Genomic DNA, 25,075 nt, shown 5'->3' with positions numbered 1-25,075 from the left:
ATTCAAAACTAATCCCATTTAATTGTATTAAATTCATATTTTTCAGAGTTTCAAGGGGTTGAACTAATAAATAATACACAAAGGGATGTTTAATCTGCTGTATTTACTGCAGATTAATGGAAAGCATAACCGGAAAGACAGTTAGAGTTATGAATCTGAAGTAAGGTGTAGCGGAGAATATACTTCAATTATACAATGGATTTGAATAATGAAGATTTAAAAACAAAATCACTATTCAGTAAAACGGCATACAGAAAGATAAGGTAGCCAAAACGACTCAATGTGCTCAGAACCAGATCAAATCCTTAATGATGAACGTCAAAAGACAGATCAAACAAACACATTTTATAACCAACAGTAACAGGATGTTAATACTGAGTAAAGAGTAAAAGCTTCTGCACATTTGTGAGCAAAGAAGTCCAAAACAAAGCCCCAATAATGTGAAAGGCTGCAGAGTGAAATATTACATAATAACATTATCCTGTGTCTGGTTGCATAAACAGGTGCTTGGAAAGTGTAAAGGATGTATTTCTCTCTGCAACAACCTCCACTGAGACCTGCTCCAGTGCAAGCAACAGAAACCTTGAAATAAAAACTCTCCAAAATGATTTTTACGCAGCACCTACAACGCTCTTCATCTGCACAGAGAACTCAAAGCCAAACAGCTTCAACTGCACTCAAAGAAAGCTAACTTGTTTTCAAACGAAGACAAGATAATAGGGGTAGGGGAAATAATCGATACAGCATAGTATCGCGATACCTTGCGTGGCGATATTGTATCGATACACGTATTTTTTTTATAGAAACTGTAGCATATCCCTCCGAAAGATGGTCGTATATAAAACAGGAAGTTACGTTAAGACATGTATACAATTGCAATGAAAGTAACAAAAACAATGCCATCTCCTTTTCAGCTTCAAATAACACAAATTGGGTTATTTACATACATTTTTTACATACATTGCAAATACATTTTTTAACCAGGAAGGGAAGACGGACATGGATATGAAGCATGTGATTTGCAATATTGCAATATATCGTATCGCAATACTTAGCATATCGTAGAATCGCAATACTATCGTATTGTGGCTTAAGTATCGCGATAGTATCGTATCGTGGGGAGCCTGGTGATTCCAACCCCTACAAGATATTATATATTTTGCTTAAATATACAATCCCAGACTGAGTCTACCTGCAGCAGCTCCTCCATCAGACGGTTTTAGACTCGCCCCACGGTCTATATCTCACCGCCGCTCTCCATAAAAACAGCTCTGATACTGGCTTCTGCTGCTGACTCACACCCAACACCTTGTGCTCTAAGACTCCCAGGACTCCCCTCAGACCGAAATACACAGACACAGCACACACCCATGCTGCCGCTAATTCTACTTCACACTGTAAAACAATTAATCAACAGCCAACCCTGGAGCCACCTTTAAAATGAATATTTAAATTGATTTAAATGTGGTCTTATTTTCATGTAATTTAATTCTTATTTTATTGCTATTTTACTGTTTTATTCTTTTCTTTTAACTTTCTTATTCTTATTTTATTCTCATTGTATTCTTATTTTCATATAATTTAATTCTTATTTTACAGTTTTATTCCTATTTTATTATTATTCTATCAGAATCAGAATCAGAAACGGGTTTATTGCCAGGTAGGTTCACACGTACGAGGAATTTGACTTGATGTCATGGTGCATATATACACATTTAAAACAGAAAAAAAAGTACACAGATAGCGAACTATATTAAGAACACTGTAATACAAATATAGTACTACCACTGTTCTTATTTAATTGTTACAGTATGCTTTCTTTATTTACTATTTTACTCTTATCTTATTCTTATTTAACAATTGTAATCTTGTTGTATTGACTTCCATAGGTATTAAGTGTTTTTGTATTAATCAGAAAGATATATGTTGCTCCTTGGAAGGAAGCTTTATTTCCTGAGAAGGGGGGTTAGTTAGTTTGTTTTTATTTCTACCCCATGTGTATGAAAAATGCTATATAACAAAGTCGATTAGTTTGATAAGGGGGCAGTTTTATTGGACTTTAGTAAAACAATCTGAAAAACAACTAATTTTCACATTTTCTTTCATTTTTGCATTTATAAGTAGTTTTTGTACCACGCTATTTTTTAAATGTTAACGTCTAATGTAGTTTATGAGATTCAAATATTGAGTTTTTTCCCAACATGATATGGTGGTAGTGCCTTAAAGAACTATAAAATGTATTTGATTTGTTTTATTTATGAAATATTGAACGTAGGGTATTAAATCCCTAACATAAAATTAAAATAATTTAATGAATTGATTAAATAATAATACAAATATAAAATAAAATAAATACTTAAATGTTAATCTGGGCCCTTGTATTGGTTGTATCGTCCAGTGAAGGCCTTACTGCTCTTCCAGACATCTTGTTACTGCTCTTTCTCTTGGATCATTCACATATAAACAAATTATTGATTTCTGCCAAAGGATTCTACCTCGTTTGCTTTCTGCATCGACTGTTAACTTAACTTAACCGCTCAGACGTGATCAATACTCGAAATAAAACAAACCAAACAAGGATGCTACCAAAACCACAGTCTTGTCCCATTTTAAAGGTCACCTATTATGCAAAATCGCCCCCCCGGATTATGGGATGCCCCATGTTCCCCATGGAACTAAAGAGCAGATCGCGTTCACACCGGAATAAGTTCCCTGAGGGAAGATTACGCAAATGAAGCCGCTGACGTCACTTCTTCTTCTTCTGCTTTGGGTTTACTGGCAGGCCGCAAACAACTTCACGGCGTATACTGCCACCCGGAGTCCCCGGCCGGAAGTCCCCGGAGTTGGGGACTGGCTTCAGTAGAAGCTGCTGGGACTCCCAGCAGCTTCTACTGAAGCCTTCCGAGTAAATCGCCAGAACGCCAACACCTCCTCATCTCCACCGCTCCCTTGTTTTCTTTTGTGTTGCCATAAGTTAGTCTCTCTCCGTTGGTGCGCGGGGCTAATGCTAATGCTAATAATGCTAATGCCAGCAAATACAATGGCGGCTGCACAAAACTTCTCCGAGTTTTACGGGGAGTGGTTTTCAATTCGCCCAGCCAATCAGAAATTGCCTAGCAGGCACTGAAAAGGGGGGAAAAGTTCTCATGAACTAAGTTCTCTTTTTGGTGTGAACGCAAAATCCCAGGAACTATCGGAACTAAAAGGGAAAAGTACGGGGAAAAGTACTCCGGTGTGAAAGCGCCTAATGTTCTGTTTGGTGTTTCAGACAAACACTTCAGAAACATGTTTGTATATATCTGAGACCTATAATATATTGATGAAAAACAGTATAATAGGAGACCTTTAAAACGTTTTTTGCAACCACATGCATATTAATGTGGATTAAATATAGGTATTTAGACTTCAAAAGCAAATATCAGTGTCCTAAGTCACATGGGGGGGGTGGGTTCCACAATTGAAATGTGTTGATCTCCCCCCCTGAGCGCACTTGTGAGAGACACAGACCGGCAGGTGTGTGATATCCCGGGTGGGTACGTTGGGCAGCCAATCAGGGATCAGCATTGCGTCTCTGCACACATCATAACCCCGGGTCACGGCCAGCTCTGACCCGGTCCTTCAAAATTACTAAGTGAGGGAATGGATGCATTTGCAATTTCGCCATGTATTTGTCACCCTGTGTCACATGAGGGTCCTGTTTCAGTGTTAATGACACTAACTATTTCCTATTACGCACAGCCACTGGTGTTTCTACTCATGATGCACCGCGGATAACACTTACCCAAATAACTCAAACATCCCAAACTTCAGAAATAAGCTGCTAAATGTCAAATGGAAAGAGATCTTTGTTCATCATGTGTTATGAATTAGATAGTATAGGCTAAACTCCTACATCTAGGATCCCTTGGTTCAAATTATTTATTTTAAATATATCATTTGGGTATCACTTAAAAATGTTGGAGGAATCTGGAAAATACTACAGTAAATGTAAAAAAACTAAAAATACAAACCCAAAGGGAAATACATCCAATTGTGTGAATAACTTAATCAATGAGGTTGTATTAATGGATTTAAAAAAAAAATTGTACAATTATGTAAGGGCTATATACATTAAATGTATTATTATGAATGATTAATAATAATAACACAAAAAAGTATAATAATAGTCACACTTATTCCTGCTCTTCCCTCCATCTTGCTTATCTTTTATTAGACAGTTTGTCCACTCTTTTATGTTTAATTAACTTTAAAAATAATGTTGTTTGGTCGGCCATCAAGTATTATATGAGCCGTTTGTTGTTATGTCTGTCTTTCAGTTTCCAGCCATATAATAAGAAATAAGCTTTTAGTAGATCAACATCCTGCTTTTCCTACATGATGTATTAGTTCCAGGAAAGTCCATTAATCATTTCCGTTTAGCTCAGTTTAATAATAATGATGTCTTTGATTGGCTTACAGAACAAAGCCTAGCCTGATTGGCCACCATGAAGCATCTGATGTCCCTGTAACCACTCTAACCTTTTTGCATAACATCAAAAAAGCATCCTGAAGCAAGCCAACTCTTACCTAATAAACCCGAACGCTGCCAAAAAGCAAACAATATGGCAGCCAATCGGATATACCTATACCTCGCTCAATTATAAGACATTGTCAGTCATTGTGTTCTGCGTGTTAATTGCTAACTTTTTGATATATCATGTTTGATGCAAGTTTAAGAATGTACATAAATACGTTGGAAATACCCCTAAACAAAGGGATACCGTTTAAGGATAATTATGGAGCAAAAATGTTCAATAGATAAATCAATGATGAGATTTCTATTGGATTTCTATTGTAGTTTTGCCAGTTAAACAACGCATGTCTTCACTTACATTAGCTCAGTTAAATAATAATGATGTCTTTGATTGGCTTACAGAACAAAGCCTGATTGGCCACCATGAAGCATCTGATGTCCCTGTAACCACTCTAACCTTTTTGCATAGTAACAAAAAAGCATCCTGAAGCAAGCCAACTCTTACCTAATAAACCCGAACGCTGCCAAAAAGCAAACAATATGGCAGCCAATCGGATGTATCGTCTCTTCAGCAATCCTTTGGCAGAGTCTAGCCGTCTTTTGGGTGAACTCCCACTCTTCTAAAGTATTTTAAATGATGTCCCTGACTGAGCTGTGGTTGCTTTCTCTTCTCGGTGCTCAGACACAACTCACCAGGTCTCTCCGCTCAAAACCTTTACATCAATCTGAGGACAGTTGCCACCCTGTGTTAAAATTAGGACTTTGTTCACCGCGGCTGCATGTTGAGTCATCACTCGGCCCTGCACAGTTGTTTTTATGTTCCCTCGACGGACGGGATTACGACAGGATTATATTGATTAAACGACTAATGAAATGAAAAAACAAACAAAATGTTATTGGGAATCACATTATTGAGGTGTCAACACGACTGTTTGCTCATTACGATGCTGACCAGGAACTCTCCATTCACAAATGTCCTTCACAAAACTGTTAACAAAAGCAATCTACAGCAGTACACATATTGTTATCTTTTCGCAGTGAAGCGAGTAGCAGAGAATAAGCAATGATTTTAAATTGAGTCCTTTTTCTCTCGTGCATTTTTGTATTAGCTTTTTCTGTGATCTCTTTAACCCTCTCAGACCCACATAGGACATTTCCGTTTTTGTATATTTTTGTGTTTTGCCATATAGATTGTCATTTCTTTACAGTATAATCAAGTTTTACACATCCCAGAAATCAACACAACCTCAGCTAATGATATATGTCACTAATTAGAGACTTATATACACTATAATAGGGGATATTTGCTCATAAAAAAATAAAACGGAGCTTGATTTATTTACTTATTTCATGAAAAAGAACTGCTAACCATAACATTGAAGGAAACATTCAACACAGAAAATTGCACACATTTATTATCATTGTATCGGAACTGATTAGAAGATTCTAACTTCTTCTGTTCATTAGTTATGCCCATTCTTTTGGGCAGTGTCCATGGGCGTTTCTTTGCCAGGAATTGTCATTTTTGGTCCTGCCAATTTTGAAGCCTACACATGTGTTGCCTTCTGTGTGGTTTCTCAATCTCTGCCTGTAACTGCAGCAGAACATGAGAACATGTGACTCTAAAATGTGATTTTAGGCGAAATCTTCCTTTGAAAGAGGTACAAAGCTTTTTGAATATTTCTTCACATTATCTTCTTTTGATTTGGTTTGCTTATGTTGTTTGTATTATGTTTGTTCATCTCTATACACAACATCTACTGCACGTCTGTCCGCCCTGTGAGACGGATCGTACTCTGTTGCTTTCCCAGAGGTTTATAACACATTTTCAAATAATGTTACGTTTTTTTGGGGAGTTTTTCCTAGTTCTCTGCTGAGGTCTAAGGCCCGGACACACCAAGCCGATTTTGGCCGTCGATGGGCGTTAGGCCGACGATGAACGTCGACACGCCCTACTCAGATTGGTGTGTCCTGCACCGTCGTGTCTTTTCAGTCGTGCCGAAACCTTTTCGGCCGAAAACCCAGGGGCTGTCGGCCAAAGGCTGTCTGCAAAATAAATCACTCTGATTGGCTGTTCAGCTAGCGAATCAGTGCATGAGAAGCGAAACGGCGACACCGGTTCGGGAAAGCCCCATGAGCTTCTCGCTGTAGAGTGAAAATGGAACGCACACGCTATTTGTTGTTTGTTTATATCACACAGTCTGTTCTTCTTCTCTCGGTGTATCACGCAGTCTCTCTTCCAGTTGTTGCCTCTTTTGAATGACGAATACACACTACCGCCGCCTGCTGGTAAGGAGAGTTATTGCCACTCACGCATGCGCAGTTTGTACGTGCTTCTTGGCCGTCGGCTGAAGTCTTTGCGGTGTGTTCCAGTGCGACACATGGCCAAGACGCAGAGACGTGAGGCGACACAACAGTCGGGGGTCCGTCTGTGTCAGTTCTTTGGTGTCAGCTTGGTGTGTCCGGGCCTTAATAGGACAAACGTTGGTTGTTTGCTGTACACACCGTAAAGCACCCTGAGACAAATGTGTAATTTGTGATATTTGGCAATATAAATAACATTTGATTGATGTATTGAGGAACCTGAAAGAGGAACATGACCTCAAAAGTGCTGCCGGCTGACGTTTCTTTCTAAGTTTGGAAAACCCTGAGCATGATTCCCTGGGCCAAATGTGGGCCAGTGGGACGTTAGTGGAAGGGGGAAACTCGTCAACTATTTGTGATGGGCACTTTTGTATTTTGTTGTATTTGATTAACCTGAAATAAAAAATAGATGTTCATGTGCAATAACAACTGTTATATTTAGCAGGTGAAGTTGGGATGAAAGTGTGTGCGGCTCACACAGGCACTTAGGTCAGTTTAAGGGTCATAAAAGTGCATTTTAAATAGTTTCAGATGCATCATTCATTAGACCTAGCCGACAATATACTACTGTACGTGACAGTGATATGCTTGAGCAAAAGCGTCAAAAATATGTATTAAAGAAGTAACACGGATGTAAAACAAATGTGCTAGTGAAAGAAACTATCGATAATTTGAGATTTATATCAAATGTCTATTGTTGTTTTATTGTTAAATGATGAGTGTGTTGTATCACCTATTTACTAATAAGGACTAATATCAGTAGTGTTATCACCTGTAGCTCGCTCAATTATAAGATAGTGTTAGTCATTGTGTTCTGCCGCGTGTTAATTGCTAAACTTTTTGACACATCATGTTTGATGCAAGTTTAAGAAAGCACATAAATACGTTGGAAATACCCCTAACAAAAGGGATAAATACCTTTTTAAGGATGATTATGGATAATGCAGATTTAAGGATTTCTTTCATTTTTTTGGAAGTTAAACAATGCATGTCTTCACTTACATGGAATAATAACAGTAATGTAAACATCTGTAGCTTGCAAGTTTTGTATTTGTTGTCATATTATTAGTAAGTATGTCTTGCGGGGTTAATTGCAAGTTGACGTTTTAATATGTTCAATGCAAGTTTAAGAATGCACATGAATGTTTATAAAGTTATCATTCCTTAGATGTAGCCTATATTTTGCAGTGAGATGCTTGTGTTTCTGTATTTCCAGAACAAAAAGGAACTTATTTGAAACTAATACAAGTCCCATTTGTGTCCATGTTTGCAACATCTGACAGAGAACTCACAGTCTGAGCGCGGCTGTGTTTTCTGACACTTCTCAAAGAGTTATTTTTAGTCCGTCACAGTGAGAAGATGCCGGCTCAAATCCCCAATTAAAGCGGCGGGGACAGAACAACAGAGCGGGGATCACCGAGCGAGCGCTGGTGCCTTTTCACTGTTGTGTGTTTTCTGTGTCATGTGTCAGAGTGTGTGTGTGTGTGTGTGTGTGTGTGTGTGTGTGTGTGTGTGTGTGTGTGTGTGTGTGTGTGTGTGTGTGTGTGTGTGTGTGTGTGTGTGTGTGTGTGTGTGTGTGTGTGTGTGTGTGTGTGTGTGTGTGTGTTTCTTTTTTCATGGGCTTCTAGCACCTGCTGCAGTGTGACGGCCCCCGAGACCTTCTGCATGTGAGCAGCAAATATGAAAAGGTTTGCTGGCAGAACAGCTGTCGGGGCAGAGCAGGAAAACAAGCGTCCCCCGGTCTTCCCCCGTGGGTTTGTTGAGGACAGGACTTACAAACAAGACTGTGTTGGGAGCCGCAAATCTGTTAAATAAACAAATACATGTCTGAAAATGCAATGGAAGACGATATGTGTCAGTGACAAGAGAGACATCTTGTTCTAAAACCTGCAGATTTCAGAAAGTAATGAGCAGTTTTTTAAAGTTTCTTGTAATATCTGATCAGCAGATTAAACAGTATATTATTTAAAATGTCTCAAATTAAAAGAATATGAAAAATCATTTATTTAATTTGTGTTGTTTAGTTTCAGGTTTTGTAATAATAAGAATAAATAATTAAAAATAGAGGGATCTGCTTTCAATACCAAACTCGAATGGACTGGACAAAATGTAAAATATTGAATTTATAGTCAATTATTTTGAAAAAAAACGAATTTGTGTCTGCTAAAAAGATGCCAAAGGTAATTTAATATCCAATTTTGCTTAAAGCTCCCATGTCATGCTTTTCCGGTTATTACCCGTCCCCTTGTGTGTTATGAAGGTTTTTATGCATGTAAACGGTGTGCAGAGTCAAAACCCTCAAAGTACACCCTGTAGCGAGTAAAACTCTAACACAGAAAATACCTCCCCAAAACGCCTCGTTGGAGATACGTCACTGCCCATTTGATTCTTCCGGGTACCGCATGATGTCATGCGGTACCCGGAACGAAATGGACCAATCCCGAAGAGCTATGGCCACACCAGCAGCGGCGTGTTCCTCCTCCAGAGGTTCGAAGAACCGGCATTTCACAGACGAAAGCTTCCAAAACATTGCCCAGTTTGAGGCCGGATATGCACAGCTTGTTTGGACCGTTTGGAGCAGGGGAAGATCTGGGTATACAACCTGTAAGTTTGCATTGTTATTTGTGTATTTATCAAACAAGACTGTTTAAATGTGTAAACTGTGTTGGACTGCTAAGCCATTGACACAGTGCTAACTAAGTTGCTAGAGTTTCCATATATCAACTCTAATATCAGCAGATGGCCTTGCATACATGTATCTCATAGCAGGAGAATGTCTGCATTCACACACAAAATACCTATTGACAGTATACTCCGGGTGATTTGCCGGTCAGTCGCGAAACGTAATTACATTATAGCTGGCGTAGCGATCTAACACACGGAGCTAGAGCTAGTTTCGGTCAGAAAAACATTTTTGTGATGCTACGTTGCTAGCGTTTAAATATATCAACTACAATGTCAGCAGATGGCCTTACATGTTTGTCATGGCAGGAGAATGTCTGCAGTCACACACACGGAATACTCATACAGTATACTGTACTGTGATTTACCGTACATTGTGACCGTACATATACTGCATGTAGCTAACGAGGCTAGCTGTATGCTAGCGCAAAACAATGTATTCATGCAAGTTACATTGTATGGTAGCAGAATACCCGTATACGATTGCAATTATAAACACGTTATTGCTAGCCTAATATGAACCACTAGCTTTTGTTCATAGTAGTTTTATTACACTGCATTATAGTTGCCTTTCCTCCAAGCTAACGTTCATATCGTGTTAGCTACCAAGGTAAACAAAGCTAGGTTAGCATATTAGCAGGCAAGCTGTTCATTACACAACTACTACTAACTAATCTAAAACAACTAAGTTTCTCTAATATTTTGTGATTTGCATTTGATTTCGTCCAGCCAGATCCTGGCGGACAATCCATGACGGGGAAGGGATTCTACTACTACTGAGGGTGCTAAAAGGCACCGCACCGACTGTGCGCAGGCAAGATGCGAGGAGGAGGAATGGATGATATACCGTGTGTATATATGTATATTTATGTTCATTTTGTACATTTCTAAAAATAAAGTTTAATGGAAATACTTAGTAGGCCTATCCTTTCTTCCCTGAATTCATATATAGCAAACCATGATTTGATTTCTCATCAAACAGTAGTAGTTTATAACGGGTAAAAATAACTTACTCTTTGTTATGAGAGTAGCTCGTAGGCCACAACGGAAAGACAAGGAGACATACACGAGTTTACAAAACCACGGCACATTTATTGTGGTAAATGCAAAGATAGGTGGTTGAGAGGATCGCAGAGTTAGTCTTCCTGCAGCCGCTTTGGAGAGAGACTGTGTCCGGAGGTGTCCGTGATCGTGCTGATTAGCCTCTTCAGCTCCACCCCACCGTAAGACAAAGGCCCTGGGGCCGTCACACTCTTCTATAACAACAGTTAAAAATATATATGTATATAAAATATACCGCTGTACCGACGCCATGATAAGACTGATGTTACGCTGAGAGCAGCCGGGAAAAGCACTGACATGGGCGCAGCCTCTCTGGTGGTTGACTAATCAGAACGAGTGGCCGAGCTGACCAATCGGAGCACACTAGGCTCACAGGGAGGGGGGGGCAAGAGCTCCAACGAGTCGTTTAGTGGAGAAAGTGAATACTGCTGAATACACATGCTTGACAGAGATGCTGTATGCGAAACCAATGTGAGTTTGGAAAATTGCACAGTATAAATCTATTTTAGTATACCTCAACAATGTAATTATGATCAGTGGAAATGGCCATGACATGGGCCCTTTAAGCTTTTTTCAATAATATTGATCTTCTTCTGTTACATTATGTACAAAGATCACATTGGCAAAGATGATCATTCAGTAAACGGTCACATGCTCACTCCTCACTTAATTAAATGCCTAATTAAGTGAATAACCTAATGGTCAACATGTGAAAACTGAGCATATGGTGGAGGTATGTAATCATTACATAACTCACGTCTACATTACGTAATATTTACACTAATTACAAAACCTTTTACTGATGTGTGGAGGGTAAGCGAGCCATTTTGAAAATGCTGTGAGGTAAATGCAGACCCATGAATACTAATATCACTGAGGAGGGGTTTGGGGGGGGGCAGGGCAGTAAATGTGTCAATGTGGCTGCGAGCGTGTGTCTGTGACAAATAGGATTATATTAATTGTTGCCGCCGGGCCTTTGAAACACATTCATTTCATCTGAATGTTATAAATCGTACGTCTTTTAAGGAACCTTATTCTGAAATGGTTCCTTTTTTACTGAAGAGCTAACTGACCTGAGATCTGTTATGGCAGTGTCAACAGGTGTGTGTTGTTACAGTGTGTGTATTTGTTGGTGTGTGTGGGGTAGATGCAAGGGTTTTTACAGTATGGATGTTTTGTTTCCTTGTTGTTGTATATACCTGTTGCTGTAAGCATTTTAAAACGAGACATACCAGGGAAGAACTCACTTTTATAGCAAATGTGCAGCACGCAAATCTTCAGATAAAAGGTGGATAAATGTATATTCAGCCACTCTATGGGAAAGAATGTGTTTTTTTAACCTTGAAGCATGAATAGAAACCCCAAATTGTATTTCTTACTTGCAAATTATTATTATTGTCTGTCCTTTTTAATGTCACTTGCATTTATTTGGCCTGTAATGAAATATGCAACGCAAATGCAATTGTTGTACCTTGTTTATTTTGTATTATTTCTCTTCATACAGTTTGGTATTCCAGGTGTATTAGGTAAATGTACAACATGGATCAAAGGAAAAAGAAAGAGGGCTAATATGATTGTTTAGCACCCATAAGGTTAATTGTTGACCTGCACATGCATGTTTATGCCACAAGGGGCAAGGTCATGCGGTTCATGATTGGTTTATTCTATATATGAGTAGAAGTAGTGCGTTGTGTGCTGCATGCCGACATCGTGCATAATGTGCCTGTTCGCTAGGAAGTCAAAAGAACGCTTTTCTACGCCTACAATTGCGTTTAAAAAAGTGAATATGTTTCTAAGAGAAAGACAGAGAGAGATGGACAGACGCATTATGTGTGTGTTTGAGTAATAATACCCATGTAAAGTGTAGTAGAAGTGGGTCACAGTGACAGATCCACTCACACGTGTCTTGTTTTCCAGACTGCGTCCTCTCTGCTGTGATTTCTGTTTCCGTCAAGGAGAGAGTTAAGTCTCTGTGCTGTCACGCAAAGTGCGCCGTCTGCAATATTAATAATAGCACAAATAAATGAGGGAAGGGAATTAGTCTCAGCGCAGCGTCTATGTGATGTGACAAATTAGGTCGTCTCAGATAACGGCGATGATTTGTCGGATACACGGACGTACAGCAGAGGGATGAGAGCAGGTCACGCATTAAAGAGCTGCTCATTGATGGGACACTTGACCTGGAACGGGTCAAACACTGGTCAAACTGCATCAGGGAGCTGTGCACTTCTACTGCTATTAAATCCTTATACAATGTTGAGTTGAAGACTGTTTTTTTAAATATCAAACATGTGCCTCGTGGTTTTATTATAGAGGGACTCTTTGACGAGAAATGAATGTTCCTCGATCCAGCGGGAGAAGAAGATAAGATATGATAGTGTTTTATTGATCCTAATTTGGGAAATGTTTGCGTTGTAGCAACATAAAAAAGACATGGCATTGAACAATAACAATTCAAAGACTTGAAATAAACCAGAAAGTAGCAAATATACATGTTGAATTAACAAGGTACTCAGAAGTACTCAGATATAGAAGTTGTAGGGCTACTTTGTTCTGATACACCAAAAGAAGTAAACAAGTATTTGTGGTAAAGGGTCAAGGGTAAAGACACGTGTTTTTATCCTCTCCACTGTGGAGACTTGCTTCACACAAGAGATTCAAAGACATCGCCTTGGACTTTGAGGAACTGGGATGGACATTTAACCTGTTAAGCCCCGAGCCTGTTTTTCAGGTTTCAGGCTCGAAGATTGACATGCCCAAAACAAATGACTACAACTTCACTTCTAAAAGGGTTATATGAATAATTTATTTTATCAAAGCAAGGTTACATCTGTGAGTTGGATGTAGAAGTGTCAGAATCAATATAGATTTTTTTCAGTCAGAGTAAATTCAGATGGAACATAGCAAAAAAAGGTAAATTCTTACCTCCGCCTAAAGAAAAAACATTACTTATAGTGAAAACCACCCTTGAATGATGGGATGGTAGACTAAAAGCTTTAGGAATCCAAACTATAACATATAATAAGTACCCTGTATCAAGATTGAGGCAAAACAAGTTACATTTGACCTTTTTAGAGAGGTTTAGGAAAAAAAGGTTCCAGGCGGAATAAGCTTTCGGCACATTTGGGTACATCTGGTTCCATCAGTGCCATTTGACCTTTTTCAGGTACCAGACTATAAAAATGATGTATTACATTTAATTATCACCATAGGTATTCATTCCATCCAAAGAAAAACTATTAACTATTTCTTATATTTTATAGACCAAGCTACCAAGAAATCAAATGTTGTTGAAGATATCTGCTGTTAACCTATGGCCTTTTGTCACTTTTAGTATTCACCTGGAAACAGTTTCCATGTAGCAAGTTTCCTGCACCGTTTTCTTTTCAATTCTGCAAAAGTCTTGTCAAATCGGTATTTATGTTTTTAGCTTGAAATGTTTTTATGTGTATGCATTTTTGTTTGATTTGGTTTGTGTTGAGCCTTCAGGGCCACAGTACAAACTATATGTGAAAATAACAATCATTTCAAAGCTCTCAGGGCAACTCCAAGAGTTAATGTTTCATTGAAAGAAGCAAACAATGAGTGAAAGCAACAATTACAAGAAACTGGGGGAAGCAAAAAGGAGAACATTGAGACAAAACACGAGACAAATGTTGTAAATATGCTTAAAAAAGCAATAACAAGGATGGAAAAGCAAAGAGGTGGGACAGGGAGGATGCAAGCAAAAGGGAGGAAAATAACAGAAGCAATAAAAATTAACCTAATTAGGGCAAAACAATCGGGAAAACAAGGAGAAAAGGGAATCTGTAAAGAAAGCAAAGGTACAAAGTATAATACATGGAAGAAGCTTCTCTCGTAAATCTGAACCTAAGTACAATCGTCAGGAAATGTCCTTAGTTATCTTGCTCATTCTTTGATCTAAAAACTAAAGGTTATGTCAAAGACAGCTACACCTTTCATAACTCGACAACTTTTTAGAAATGAGGGGACGTTTGTTTTTGTCATATTGTGTTTGTGATTTCAAAGAAAAGCGATCAGCTCCATAATCCCCTCTCTGCCGTGCAGGTGGAGCTTTTCCTCTTTGGCACATTTAACGGCATGCGTGCTAATCTGACGTCGGATCCACGATGCCACCTGGTTTTGAACTCAGCCAGTGACGCAAAGTCAAAAAACAGGGTCAAAGACGTCAGCGCTGTCCTTTTGGGGATTAAGAGGCGTCCTTGTAACTGGAAGGTCATAGACTCGCTTCCCCTCAGCCAATAACGTGTCCACTGCTGTTGTGTCTTTGAACAACCACTACTTTAAAGTGTTATTTTGTACGTCACTGCTGCAGATTGATATTACTTCCCACAGAAAACAAAGATCACTCAATGGACAAGAGAGGTAAAGATTTATGTATTTCCTTTAGGTTTGAATTCTCCTCTTGCATTTGCACCACCATCTAAAGTGTCTTAAAGGGGCCCTATTGTGCTGATGTTCAGGTGTATATCAGTATGTAGTGTCTCTACTTTAAAGAGTCCTCTCCTGCTGATGTTCAGGTGTATATCAGTATGTAGTGTCTCTACTTTAAAGAGTCCTCTCCTGCTGATGTTCAGGTGTATATCAGTATGTAGTGTCTCTACTTTAAAGAGTCCTCTCCTGCTGATGTTCAGGTGTATATCAGTATGTACAGTAGTGTCTCTACTTTAAAGAGTCCTCTCCTGCTGATGTTCAGGTGTATATCAGTATGTAGTGTCTCTACTTTAAAGAGTCCTCTCCTGCTGATGTTCAGGTGTATATCAGTATGTAGTGTCTCTACTTTAAAGAGTCCTCTCCTGCTGATGTTCAGGTGTATATCAGTATGTAGTGTCTCTACTTTAAAGAGTCCTCTCCTGCTGATGTTCAGGTGTATATCAGTATGTAGTGTCTCTACTTTAAAGAGTCCTCTCCTGCTGATGTTCAGGTGTATATCAGTATGTATGTCTCTACTTTAAAGAGTCCTCTCCTGCTGATGTCCAGGTGTATATCAGTATGTAGTGTCTCTACTTTAAAGAGTCCTCTCCTGCTGATGTTCAGGTGTATATCAGTATGTAGTGTCTCTACTTTAAAGAGTCCTCTCCTGCTGATGTTCAGGTGTATATCAGTATGTAGTGTCTCTACTTTAAAGAGTCCTCTCCTGCTGATGTTCAGGTGTATATCAGTATGTAGTGTCTCTACTTTAAAGAGTCCTCTCCTGCTGATGTTCAGGTGTATATCAGCATGTAGTGTCTCTACTTTAAAGAGTCCTCTCCTGCTGATGTTCAGGTGTATATCAGTGTGTAGTGTCTCTACTTTAAAGAGTCCTCTCCTGCTGATGTTCAGGTGTATATCAGTATGTAGTGTCTCTACTTTAAAGAGTCCTCTCCTGCTGATGTTCAGGTGTATATCAGTATGTAGTGTCTCTACTGTGACATGTCTCCATGCTTTAATGTTCAGAAAGCTCTTTATTTTTCTCATACTGCCTGTGCTGCAGCACCTCTTTTCACCCTCTGTCTGAAACCAGAGCCCAGTCTGCTCTGATTGGTTAGCTGGCTGGCTCTGTTGTGATTGGTCAACCGCTTAGAGACGTCCCGCCCCTTAGCCTATCACGTACAATGTGTTGGAGCGCTAGCCAATAAGCGCAAGTGTTACGTAGTGATGTCGCTATTATAAGGAAGTAGTCAAAGAAGTCCAATGGAGGCATTTCAGGCAGGGGTGGGGACTGGGTATGAGATATTCTATGTGACGACAACAATTACAAATATCCAGAAGTTCTACTAAAAAGCAGGAGTGTAGGGTATGTTTCGGACATTTACACCCTCGGAGAAGAGGAGGACTCTTGGATTAAATATCTTCAACAAGATAGCAGATAAGCTGGCTGCCTTTGGTGACTAAAACGCACACGTTTTTCTGATAAGCTAAGATTGGGCAACCACTATTAAATGAATGGTTAATGTTAGAAAACAGTCATTGTTCAAAGAATGGAGCATTGACAGAACCAATATCATGGACTCTGTTTTCAAGTCTAAAGCTTTGTTCCAAAACAAACTATCAACCCTGACCTCCTCTTAAAGTCAAGCCAAATCTCAATAGTGAAACATACAACATCACATATCCTTAGGCCCTTGATTTTGATGAGAAATCTAAGCAAAAACAAACCTTTTACAGGTTTTGTGCTTTTGTTACAATCTCACACTGTTTCTGCCTCTGCTACTGAGAAAGGACCCCCGAACAACTGCAAGGTCACTTGTCGAGAACTCTTGAACAGCAATTGTTTCAAGCATTAGAACAAATGACCAATACTGTCAATGTTTGTGGTGGTAATAGTCTTGGCGTTTCCACAGAGAGGGGTGGATGCCTTTGGAGGGAAAGGGTACCGAACAAGCCCTTTAACTAAAGAAGCTGTTGATGTTATAAGCTAAGATCCTTCTACCTGATCATTTGACATCATATGAATGTTTCATCATCATATCAATTACTTTATATGTCATTATTGCACCCCCCTGAAGGACTGGCCAGCTCTAAAAGACTCTGCCTCTTGCCTACAGCATGCTAAATAGGCTCCAACCCCCATGACCTTGGCCAAATGGGTACAGAAAATGGACACATGCTTATGAAATCATTATTGAACTGCCAGTACAGTAAATGGTCTGTTATATATTTCATGTTCTGCTCTGCTGCACAATAATGGATGTTTTCAATAGCAGCAAGGTCATATTGTCTGGAATGAATAGAAGAAGAAGAAATGGGAAGGTTGTTAAGAGTTCAATTTGCTTGAGAAGAACAAGATCTTGTTGTCCTCCAAACACAACCCAGTGGTCATAGCCTCTTCCTGGTTGCATCACAGTGACCTCTCTCATCTCTGTGCTTCTAAGAAATCTGTCTTGTGGATCACTTTGTAGTCTCCGTGCAATAAATCCAGTTCTGAGGTTAAGGGCACACTTTTTTTTGACAGTGTCTTCTTGAAGGCATTCACTTTTACAGAGTGAAGGCAGAAGCTGTTAGACAAAAGAGAGCCTGAGCTGCAATATAAAACCTTACTTTTACACCCACACACAAAGAGCCAATAACCACATGAACTATTGTCAGATAGACGGCTTCAGGAAGTTATTAGCATTGTTGCTTTGCAAGATGTGGAGGGAGAGAGTTGCATATTGTGTCATTAAATGTTGTTCTTATGCATTTAGCGGTATAAATAATCTTGGCTTGCCTAAGAAACACTCTCAAGAGGCGATAGCATGACAGATGGAGACTAAAAGGGCATAACCTAAAGGAAATCCTTATCCACTTTAAGGATAAATAAGAAGACATGACATGCACTCAAGATTGAAAGGTTAAGGAATAGAAAAAGTACAGCAAAAACATCCCTATAAGCTTCCCTGAGCTGCTCTATAGGACACATCAAATGAGTATGTTTGCTGACCTTGTATTTCCCAACATGTCCACCAGATGCCCCCAAAGTGTCTTAATCATTACCAATAAGTACCCAGTTCCACACTGCCACACCTTGACATTTCATTTAGCTGATACTTTGACATTGTTTTTTACAATGAGTGCAATCAACCATGAAGATAGAAACAAAAAACAGCAAGAATCGTGCAAGTATACATTAGCTTGTGTAGCTGTGTAGTCTTTCTGCAGTCCTGATATTAATGGGGAGTTCGTTCCACCATTTTGATCAAGTATAGCAAATAGAGTGCTTTTATGAAAGAGTAGCAAGCGGATTGGCTGATGCAGAGTCGTGTCAATTGTCCCCCAATCCAGGGTCAATGCATGTTCCCATTTGTATTCCCATCTATAATTTGTCTTATCCAACACAGTCTCACGGCATTTCGTGTTATAGTCACAAAATTAATCTATTGATTCGTGTTCACCAACACGATTTCGCCATTTTTTTCGTGTCACACAGAACGATTTTAAAAGCAATGTAAATAATAACAAATTAGAAGGAAAAAGACATTTAAAAAAATACAGATTTCAGTATTCTGACACAGAACGATTTTAGAAGCAATGTATTTATATTGGTAGTATGTTTCGTGCCTGCACCAAATAATAACAAATTAGAAGGAAAAAAAGATGACATAAAATACAGATGTCAGTATTCTGAGGCTCTGAGACATTTATTTTCCTCGCTGACGGCAAAAAAACTCAGACATTATACAATTTAAAATAAAAGGGATAGGGTTAGGCTTAGGGTAAGATATTGAGTAAGAACATGTTTTTATGAACCACACAGCTTCTGGTCTTCCAAGACCCGACCGGACAAAAAGACGTGTTGCAGGCACGAAACATACTACCAATAGAAATACATTGCATTTAAAATCGTTCTGTGTGACACAAAAAAAAGGTGAAAATCGTGTTGGTGAACATGAATCAATAGATTAAATTAATTTCGTGACTAATAACACGAAATGCCGTGAGACTGGGTTGTCTTATCATAACCTTTCAGACATTACTTCCTCTCAGTATAATTTGTGGGCTTCCAACAAGTTGCCTGTCCATTGTCGTTTGATTCTGGTAAAAGTCTTCAATTGAACCTGCTCTGTATTATTGTGTCTGCATTTGTGTGTCTATTGTACAAGAACCATGGCAATGAGTATATATGTTTTGAATGGGGATTGTTAAGCATATGCTTTAACAGCCATCATTGAAGCTGCAAAAGAGACGGGCTGAAATATGGTTTAATACTTGATTCTTTCAAAACAAGTTGTGTACATTATGTAAAATGCCTGTGAGGCAAGAAGCATATGCAATGAATATAATCAAACTGGAAAGGACACAAGCATCTTGGAGAAGGAAAATGCGGCATGAAAGAAACCTTCAAACATAAAGATGTTTTTTTCAGGGTCAAACAACAACAAGGCTGCGGCTGACACAAGCCCAGGGCTAGTACCATTCAAGGATTTATGTATGCCCTAACTGCATTTCTCCAGTAGCAGTGAACATCTGATCTTCCTATTCATCTTCAAAAGACTTCAGATGACTTTGGCCTGAATAGTGCTTCTGTGCCAGTGGGTGCAAAAATGCTGTGCTCCACAGTTTCTGCCCTGGATGCTACATGTGCAAACCCTCCGAAAGAGACCAACTCAACTCAGCAATAAATGTATATGAAAATGAAGAGAAGCACAGAAAATAACCGTGGTGCTAATCTCACTGCTGTTAAAACTGATAATGTGGTGGGATGCATTGTTCCCGGATCAGATTCATCTCCTCCCAGAAGCTCGCCAACATCTTTGGCTAAGCCTTAAGGAGCTGCTGTTGGAAAGGAGTCAAAGCTGCAGAGAAAAACTCTGTCACCCACTATTCTCAATTCATCAAATGGGACCATGAGTGTGCAAGCAACTGAGCCAGCAAAAGCATTTTCAAACCTCATCGGAGGCCAATACTTTTGCTAATCTGAAATACCTTTAAGCATGAAGATTTATTCAAAAACGAAGTTTGATTTCAGCTCTTCAAGGCAAACCGACACTTCAAGCCATTTAAATTATGGAACAACAAGAAAAATACAAAACAGTAAATTTAGATTTTATTTCAGGCTTCTGAGGCTGGGCTGATTCCTCTGTGTTCAGCAGATCCCCTTGAAATACTGTACAGTATGTAATGCTTTTTTTATGTAGGATTTTTAAATTCTTTTAGATTCTCGGGATTCATTGAGGAGAGCTGTTCAATATGTTATGTCAAAGACTTTGCCGCTACGCTATCCCCCCATCTTTTTTTCCTACAAACCTGGCCAGATACTTTGAGCTGTAAATCTTCATTTTGTTGAAGTGCCAGAATGCACACTTAAATCCCAACATGTCTTCAGACCTCTCTTGTAATGGTGGTAACCTACTGGGCAGGGGAGACATTTCGAGATGTTGGAGCTCTATTCGGGGAGAACACAAAAAACAGGTTTCATGGCAAATGTGTAACTTTTTAAAGGGGCCCTATTCTGCTCATGTTCCTGTTCATATCAGTATGTAGTGTCTCTCCTGGGACATGTCTCCATGCTTTATTGTTCAAAAAGCTCTTTATTTTTCTCATACTGCCTTCGCTGCAGCACCTCTTTTCACCCTCTGTCTGAAACCAGAGCCCAGTCTGCTCTGATTGGTTTAAAAACAAAAAAATGGGCCCCTTTTTAATGTTTTCAGTATGACACGTTATGCTTTCGTCAGCCAGAACAGTGCATCTCATTGTACAGAAAACATGCTTGTGTAAGTTAAAATGTAGCATAGATGCAGTAAAGCCTGTATATTTCTCCCTCTGAGGCTCTGAGGGCAAAGCACAGAAACTAGTTTAAGATTGTCATACTTCTTAGCCTGAAGCTGAAATCAATTTAAGTCTGGAGCAGCTTCCCAATATAACAGTCCAGATAAATCATCCCCTAACAAGGAGACTGACATACTTCCTGTGCATAAAATGCCTTCTGATTAAATTGCCCATTTGGCAGAATCCCAAGCGTCAAATCCTTGGTCGTCCCTTGATGGTGATCTGCTCCTCCAGAGCCACATTGTGTGTCCTCATTGTGACAGGAGGAGAGGACAGAGACTGCTGCCGTGCACTTCACCTCTGCACCCTCTCTGAAATGCTGATCATGGCTTATATCACACTGCAGGTGAGATGATAATGAAATAACAGGGGAGAGTTTTTGGGGTGATCAGAGTCACCGTGAAACATCTTGATTTAAAATAGCCTCACACTGTCCCAAAGGGGAATATCAGGCTGCAGCAGCTACTGGTAATCCTGCTGTTAAAACACAGTCTGCATGCCGTGGCCCTTTTTCAGGTTTATGGAACAAACTATCCAGAGGATTACTGTTCACAAGGACAGTGCAACTCCACAAAAACACAACAACAAAAAGGCGGATTTACGCAAACAACGAAGAAACTAGGCTGAATAGCAATGCGATGTTTTCTAGGTTTCTAGAAAAGGATGTCTTGAAGAGATCTAATAAAAACAAAGGGAATACAAATGATAGATCACCATCCGAGCAGTGTTAGGGGCATTTTATAATTTGGTGTCATTTGGTTTGAAAAATGACAACACTATTGTCCCCAGAGGGAGACACAATACCACAAAAAAACTGCCAACATTTGCTTCAGACATCTCTTTTTACACATTAATAACTTAAGTTGTTTTTTAAATGTTATGTTTTCTAGTTCCATATAAAATCAGATTGGAGTGAACCTAGAGAAAAAATAATTAAGTCTTGAGCTAGATCCCTCTGGGATTATAGTAACGCTAAATTGTAAAAAAAAAACAACATTGCGTAAATACGACCACAGAGTGAACTGGCACACTTTAAGCAGCACCAATAGGAACATTCAAGGATTAGTTCAGTGATGCATAATAATACATGAGAATCAATGCATGCCCTAAAGTCAGCAGTGAGTCGTTATTACCACAGAAATCCTGATTGCTATAAAGAATGATTGGGTGATATAGAAATGAGAGTCAAAGTGTGGATGTGTTCAGGTCCAACAACAAGTCAAACTGATCAAACCTGAAAATGAGTTTGAGTTTTGTTTGTGTCGAAATGTTTGTATATAAATGGTGAATTGCAGATCAAACTCACCAGCTGAAGCTTTCACAGCAGAAAACATCGCAGCAGAGCTTCCACCTCTTTACTGCTCATCGTCCGTCGCCAACAGAAAAACGTGTTCATTTCTGTCCAGGACACTTCCTCCTCTTCCTCCTCTTCTTCCTCTGCCTACATCCAACCAGACTTTTCCAACATCTGTCGCATCACAGTCGCGCGCTTCACTCCGTCCTCCCACTGACGCACTCCTCGGGGAGTTCTTTAGATAATTGCGCTACTAAAATAATTCAGGTCGACTGTGTCTCTGGTTGTGTGTGATGATGATGAGGAGCTGCTGGTGTGCTGATGCTTTCTGCGCATATCCATCCCTCCGCTCAGCTGGAGCAACAATCCCAAAGACTCCCGGCTGGATCCGCGCCATGTGCCGTCCCGTAATGCCTCAAATCCCCGGGGGTTGGGTAGTGTAACGAATAGTGGGTCTACTACAGTTTTCACAAACATGAATCAGTGGGCAGAACTCTATTTTTCGATATAAATAGCGAACAAATCCCATCATCCTGTTCGTTTTTACCAACACATTTCCACTACTTTTAGAAGTGCTGAGCATTTACGTGTTTTGCCTAATAAGAGGCTGAATTAATAAGTAAGATTGATTAAAGTGTAATGTATGAACACTGACGAAAAAACATGAAAAAGATGTGCAGTGTAAGAATAGCCTATACTGTAGTTACGCAGTTTGCAGGATTTCTTTATATTTATTGAAAAACACTGTTTTGACTCACTTTTTCCCTTCTTCACACTTTAAAGGTGGGGTAGGTAAGTTTGAGAAACCGGCTCGAGATACACTTTTTGTTATATTCCATGGAATGCTCTTAACATCCCGATAGCAATGAATATCTTAAGTGCTTTGACAAAAAATCCATAAAGAAATGTCATCTGTGGAAGCCGTGGTACTGTAAAAAGTACGACCAATCATTTTAGCCGGCCCGGCTAAAATAACTGGATGGCCTACCTGCCTGTCAGCCTTCCATCTGTGCACAAACTTATCTCGTGCCCTCATTGGTCATGTGCGCGTTCGTGTGTGTTGGAGGAGGGGCTCTGTAAGGAAGTGGCAGATTTTCTCCGGTTGTGTATTTTCAAATTCTAGCGATCTCGAGCCGGTTTCTCAAATTTACCTTCCCCACCTTAAAGGAGAACCAATAAACATTCAAGGATTAGTTCAGTGATGCATAATAATACATGAGAATCAATGCATGCCATAAAGTCAGCAGTGAGTCGTTATTACCACAGAATGTGCAGCAGTTTGCAAAACAATCTTTTGAAAAATGTGATGTTCTTGTAATCTACCATTTAAAAAAATATATATATCTCTGACAACTTCTGTCAAAATGTCATTGAGTCCAATATACTATGGTTCTTTCTTATTTTCCAATGGCAACAGGTTAACATCACACATCACAGCCTTATTTAAGTCGTACACTGTAGAGAGCTGGAAAATAACTAAATAACGCAATGTTATGGTAAAGTTTAAATGACATGTTAGGGATCACATCTTCAAAAACACACAGACTGCAAACATTCAAAGAAAATGTCTATGGGTCTATGATTCTCTGAACATTTAAGAAATAATTCAGTGTGTACACTTAAAACACACAATTAAGAATGACTGTGTTTATATTTGATACTTACAGTAAGAGTATTTAATGTCATTACATTTTTCCTTCATTCAGCAATAGTTAAAAGCACAACTCTCAATTAGGCTAATGGACAATTCTTTAGTTTCATTGGAGTTTTTGCCGTTCCTTGTATACTCACATTATTACTCAGTTCACACAATCGTTCAAATTATGCTTGTATTTAACCATCATATTTTTAGCTTGTTTTGCCATTTTCCTAGGTGTAAGCAATGAATCTGCTGTGCAATATGTTACAATGACCAATAATGATGGTCAAAGCTATGAAAATAGGACCTCAGTTGTGATTAACATGTTTTTGTGAAAGAAGGTCATTAGGCAAGGCAAGGCAAGGCAAGGCAAGGCAAGGCAAGGCAAGGCAAGGCAAGGCAAGGCAAGGCAAGGCAAGGCAAGGCAAGGCAAGGCAAGGCAAGGCAAGTTTATTTATATAGCACCTTTCAACCCAAGGCAATTCAAGGTGCTTTACAAAAATGAAAGACATTCAGAAAAAGGCATTTAAAATCAGTCATTAAAAAGCAAAGATAATAAAATAAACATTAAAAGAAAAAAAGACATGAATAAAAAGTTACAGTGCAGTTTAAGATATGAATAGTTCACACAGAAGTTCCACTTTACTGATGCCTTTCTTTAAGGTTTCTCTGAACATGAGCTGTGTACGCTTGTATGGCACATACGTCCCGAGCAGCATACACAGAGAAAACCAGCCAGGACAAAGTCCCCAGACACTGATTCCCTGGGGTTACTAGCCCCAAATGTTCATTAACCAAAAACGAAACACAACCGCTCAGTTTAAATTAAAAGCAGCGGCAAAAAGATAAGTCTTCAGCCTGGATTTAAAAGTAGTAAGGGTTGCATTGCTACAGAAAAATAGAGTAGTGCTTCACCGTGGGCCTAAAAGCAATGGCCGAAGCACATAACAGCAGCTTTTTGTCAACAAAGTTACTCTTAGCACACACCCAGGGTGCTGGAGACGTGCACATAATAATAATAATATGGGGTGGCAAAATCCCCAGGCTGTGAGCTCTGAGGGGATTTGTGATTTTTTTATTTTTTTGTTATCCGCCACACTGAGTGAGTGCTGGCATGCTTCCAGGACAGTACATTACTATCACAGCTTGGAGGGGGAGATAGGCAGATATGTGCGGTTAAGCCAAATCTCTGGATTGAACAACAGCTGGGAACAATAAAGATGAGTAGGATACGACTCTGTAGTAGAGGTGAGGACTACCCCCTTCCTTGGCA

General features: G+C 39.3%; 1 protein-coding gene across 2 annotated transcripts in view; it reads right to left on the bottom strand.

The window, feature by feature from the left end:
• Nucleotides 1–22,387, bottom strand: part of lingo4b (leucine rich repeat and Ig domain containing 4b) — a 28,157-nt gene extending 5,770 nt beyond the window's left edge. The window contains exons 1-2 of one of the 2 annotated variants that reach the window (XM_034145852.1): nt 22,176–22,387; nt 12,521–12,617 (exon numbers count right to left, since the gene is read on the bottom strand). The gene's annotated coding sequence lies outside the window, so the exon portion shown is untranslated. The remainder of the gene's footprint in view (nt 1–12,520; nt 12,618–22,175) is intronic. The other variant, XM_034145851.1, reaches the window with a different exon arrangement.
• Nucleotides 22,388–25,075: the final 2,688 nt, after the last annotated feature.

The sequence above is a fragment of the Trematomus bernacchii genome, unplaced genomic scaffold, assembly GCF_902827165.1.
Source record: "Trematomus bernacchii unplaced genomic scaffold, fTreBer1.1, whole genome shotgun sequence".
In the NCBI taxonomy this organism is placed as follows: domain Eukaryota; kingdom Metazoa; phylum Chordata; class Actinopteri; order Perciformes; family Nototheniidae; genus Trematomus; species Trematomus bernacchii.
The sequence above is the reverse complement of the archived record's forward strand: the minus strand, read 5'-3'. Positions and strand labels throughout refer to the sequence as shown.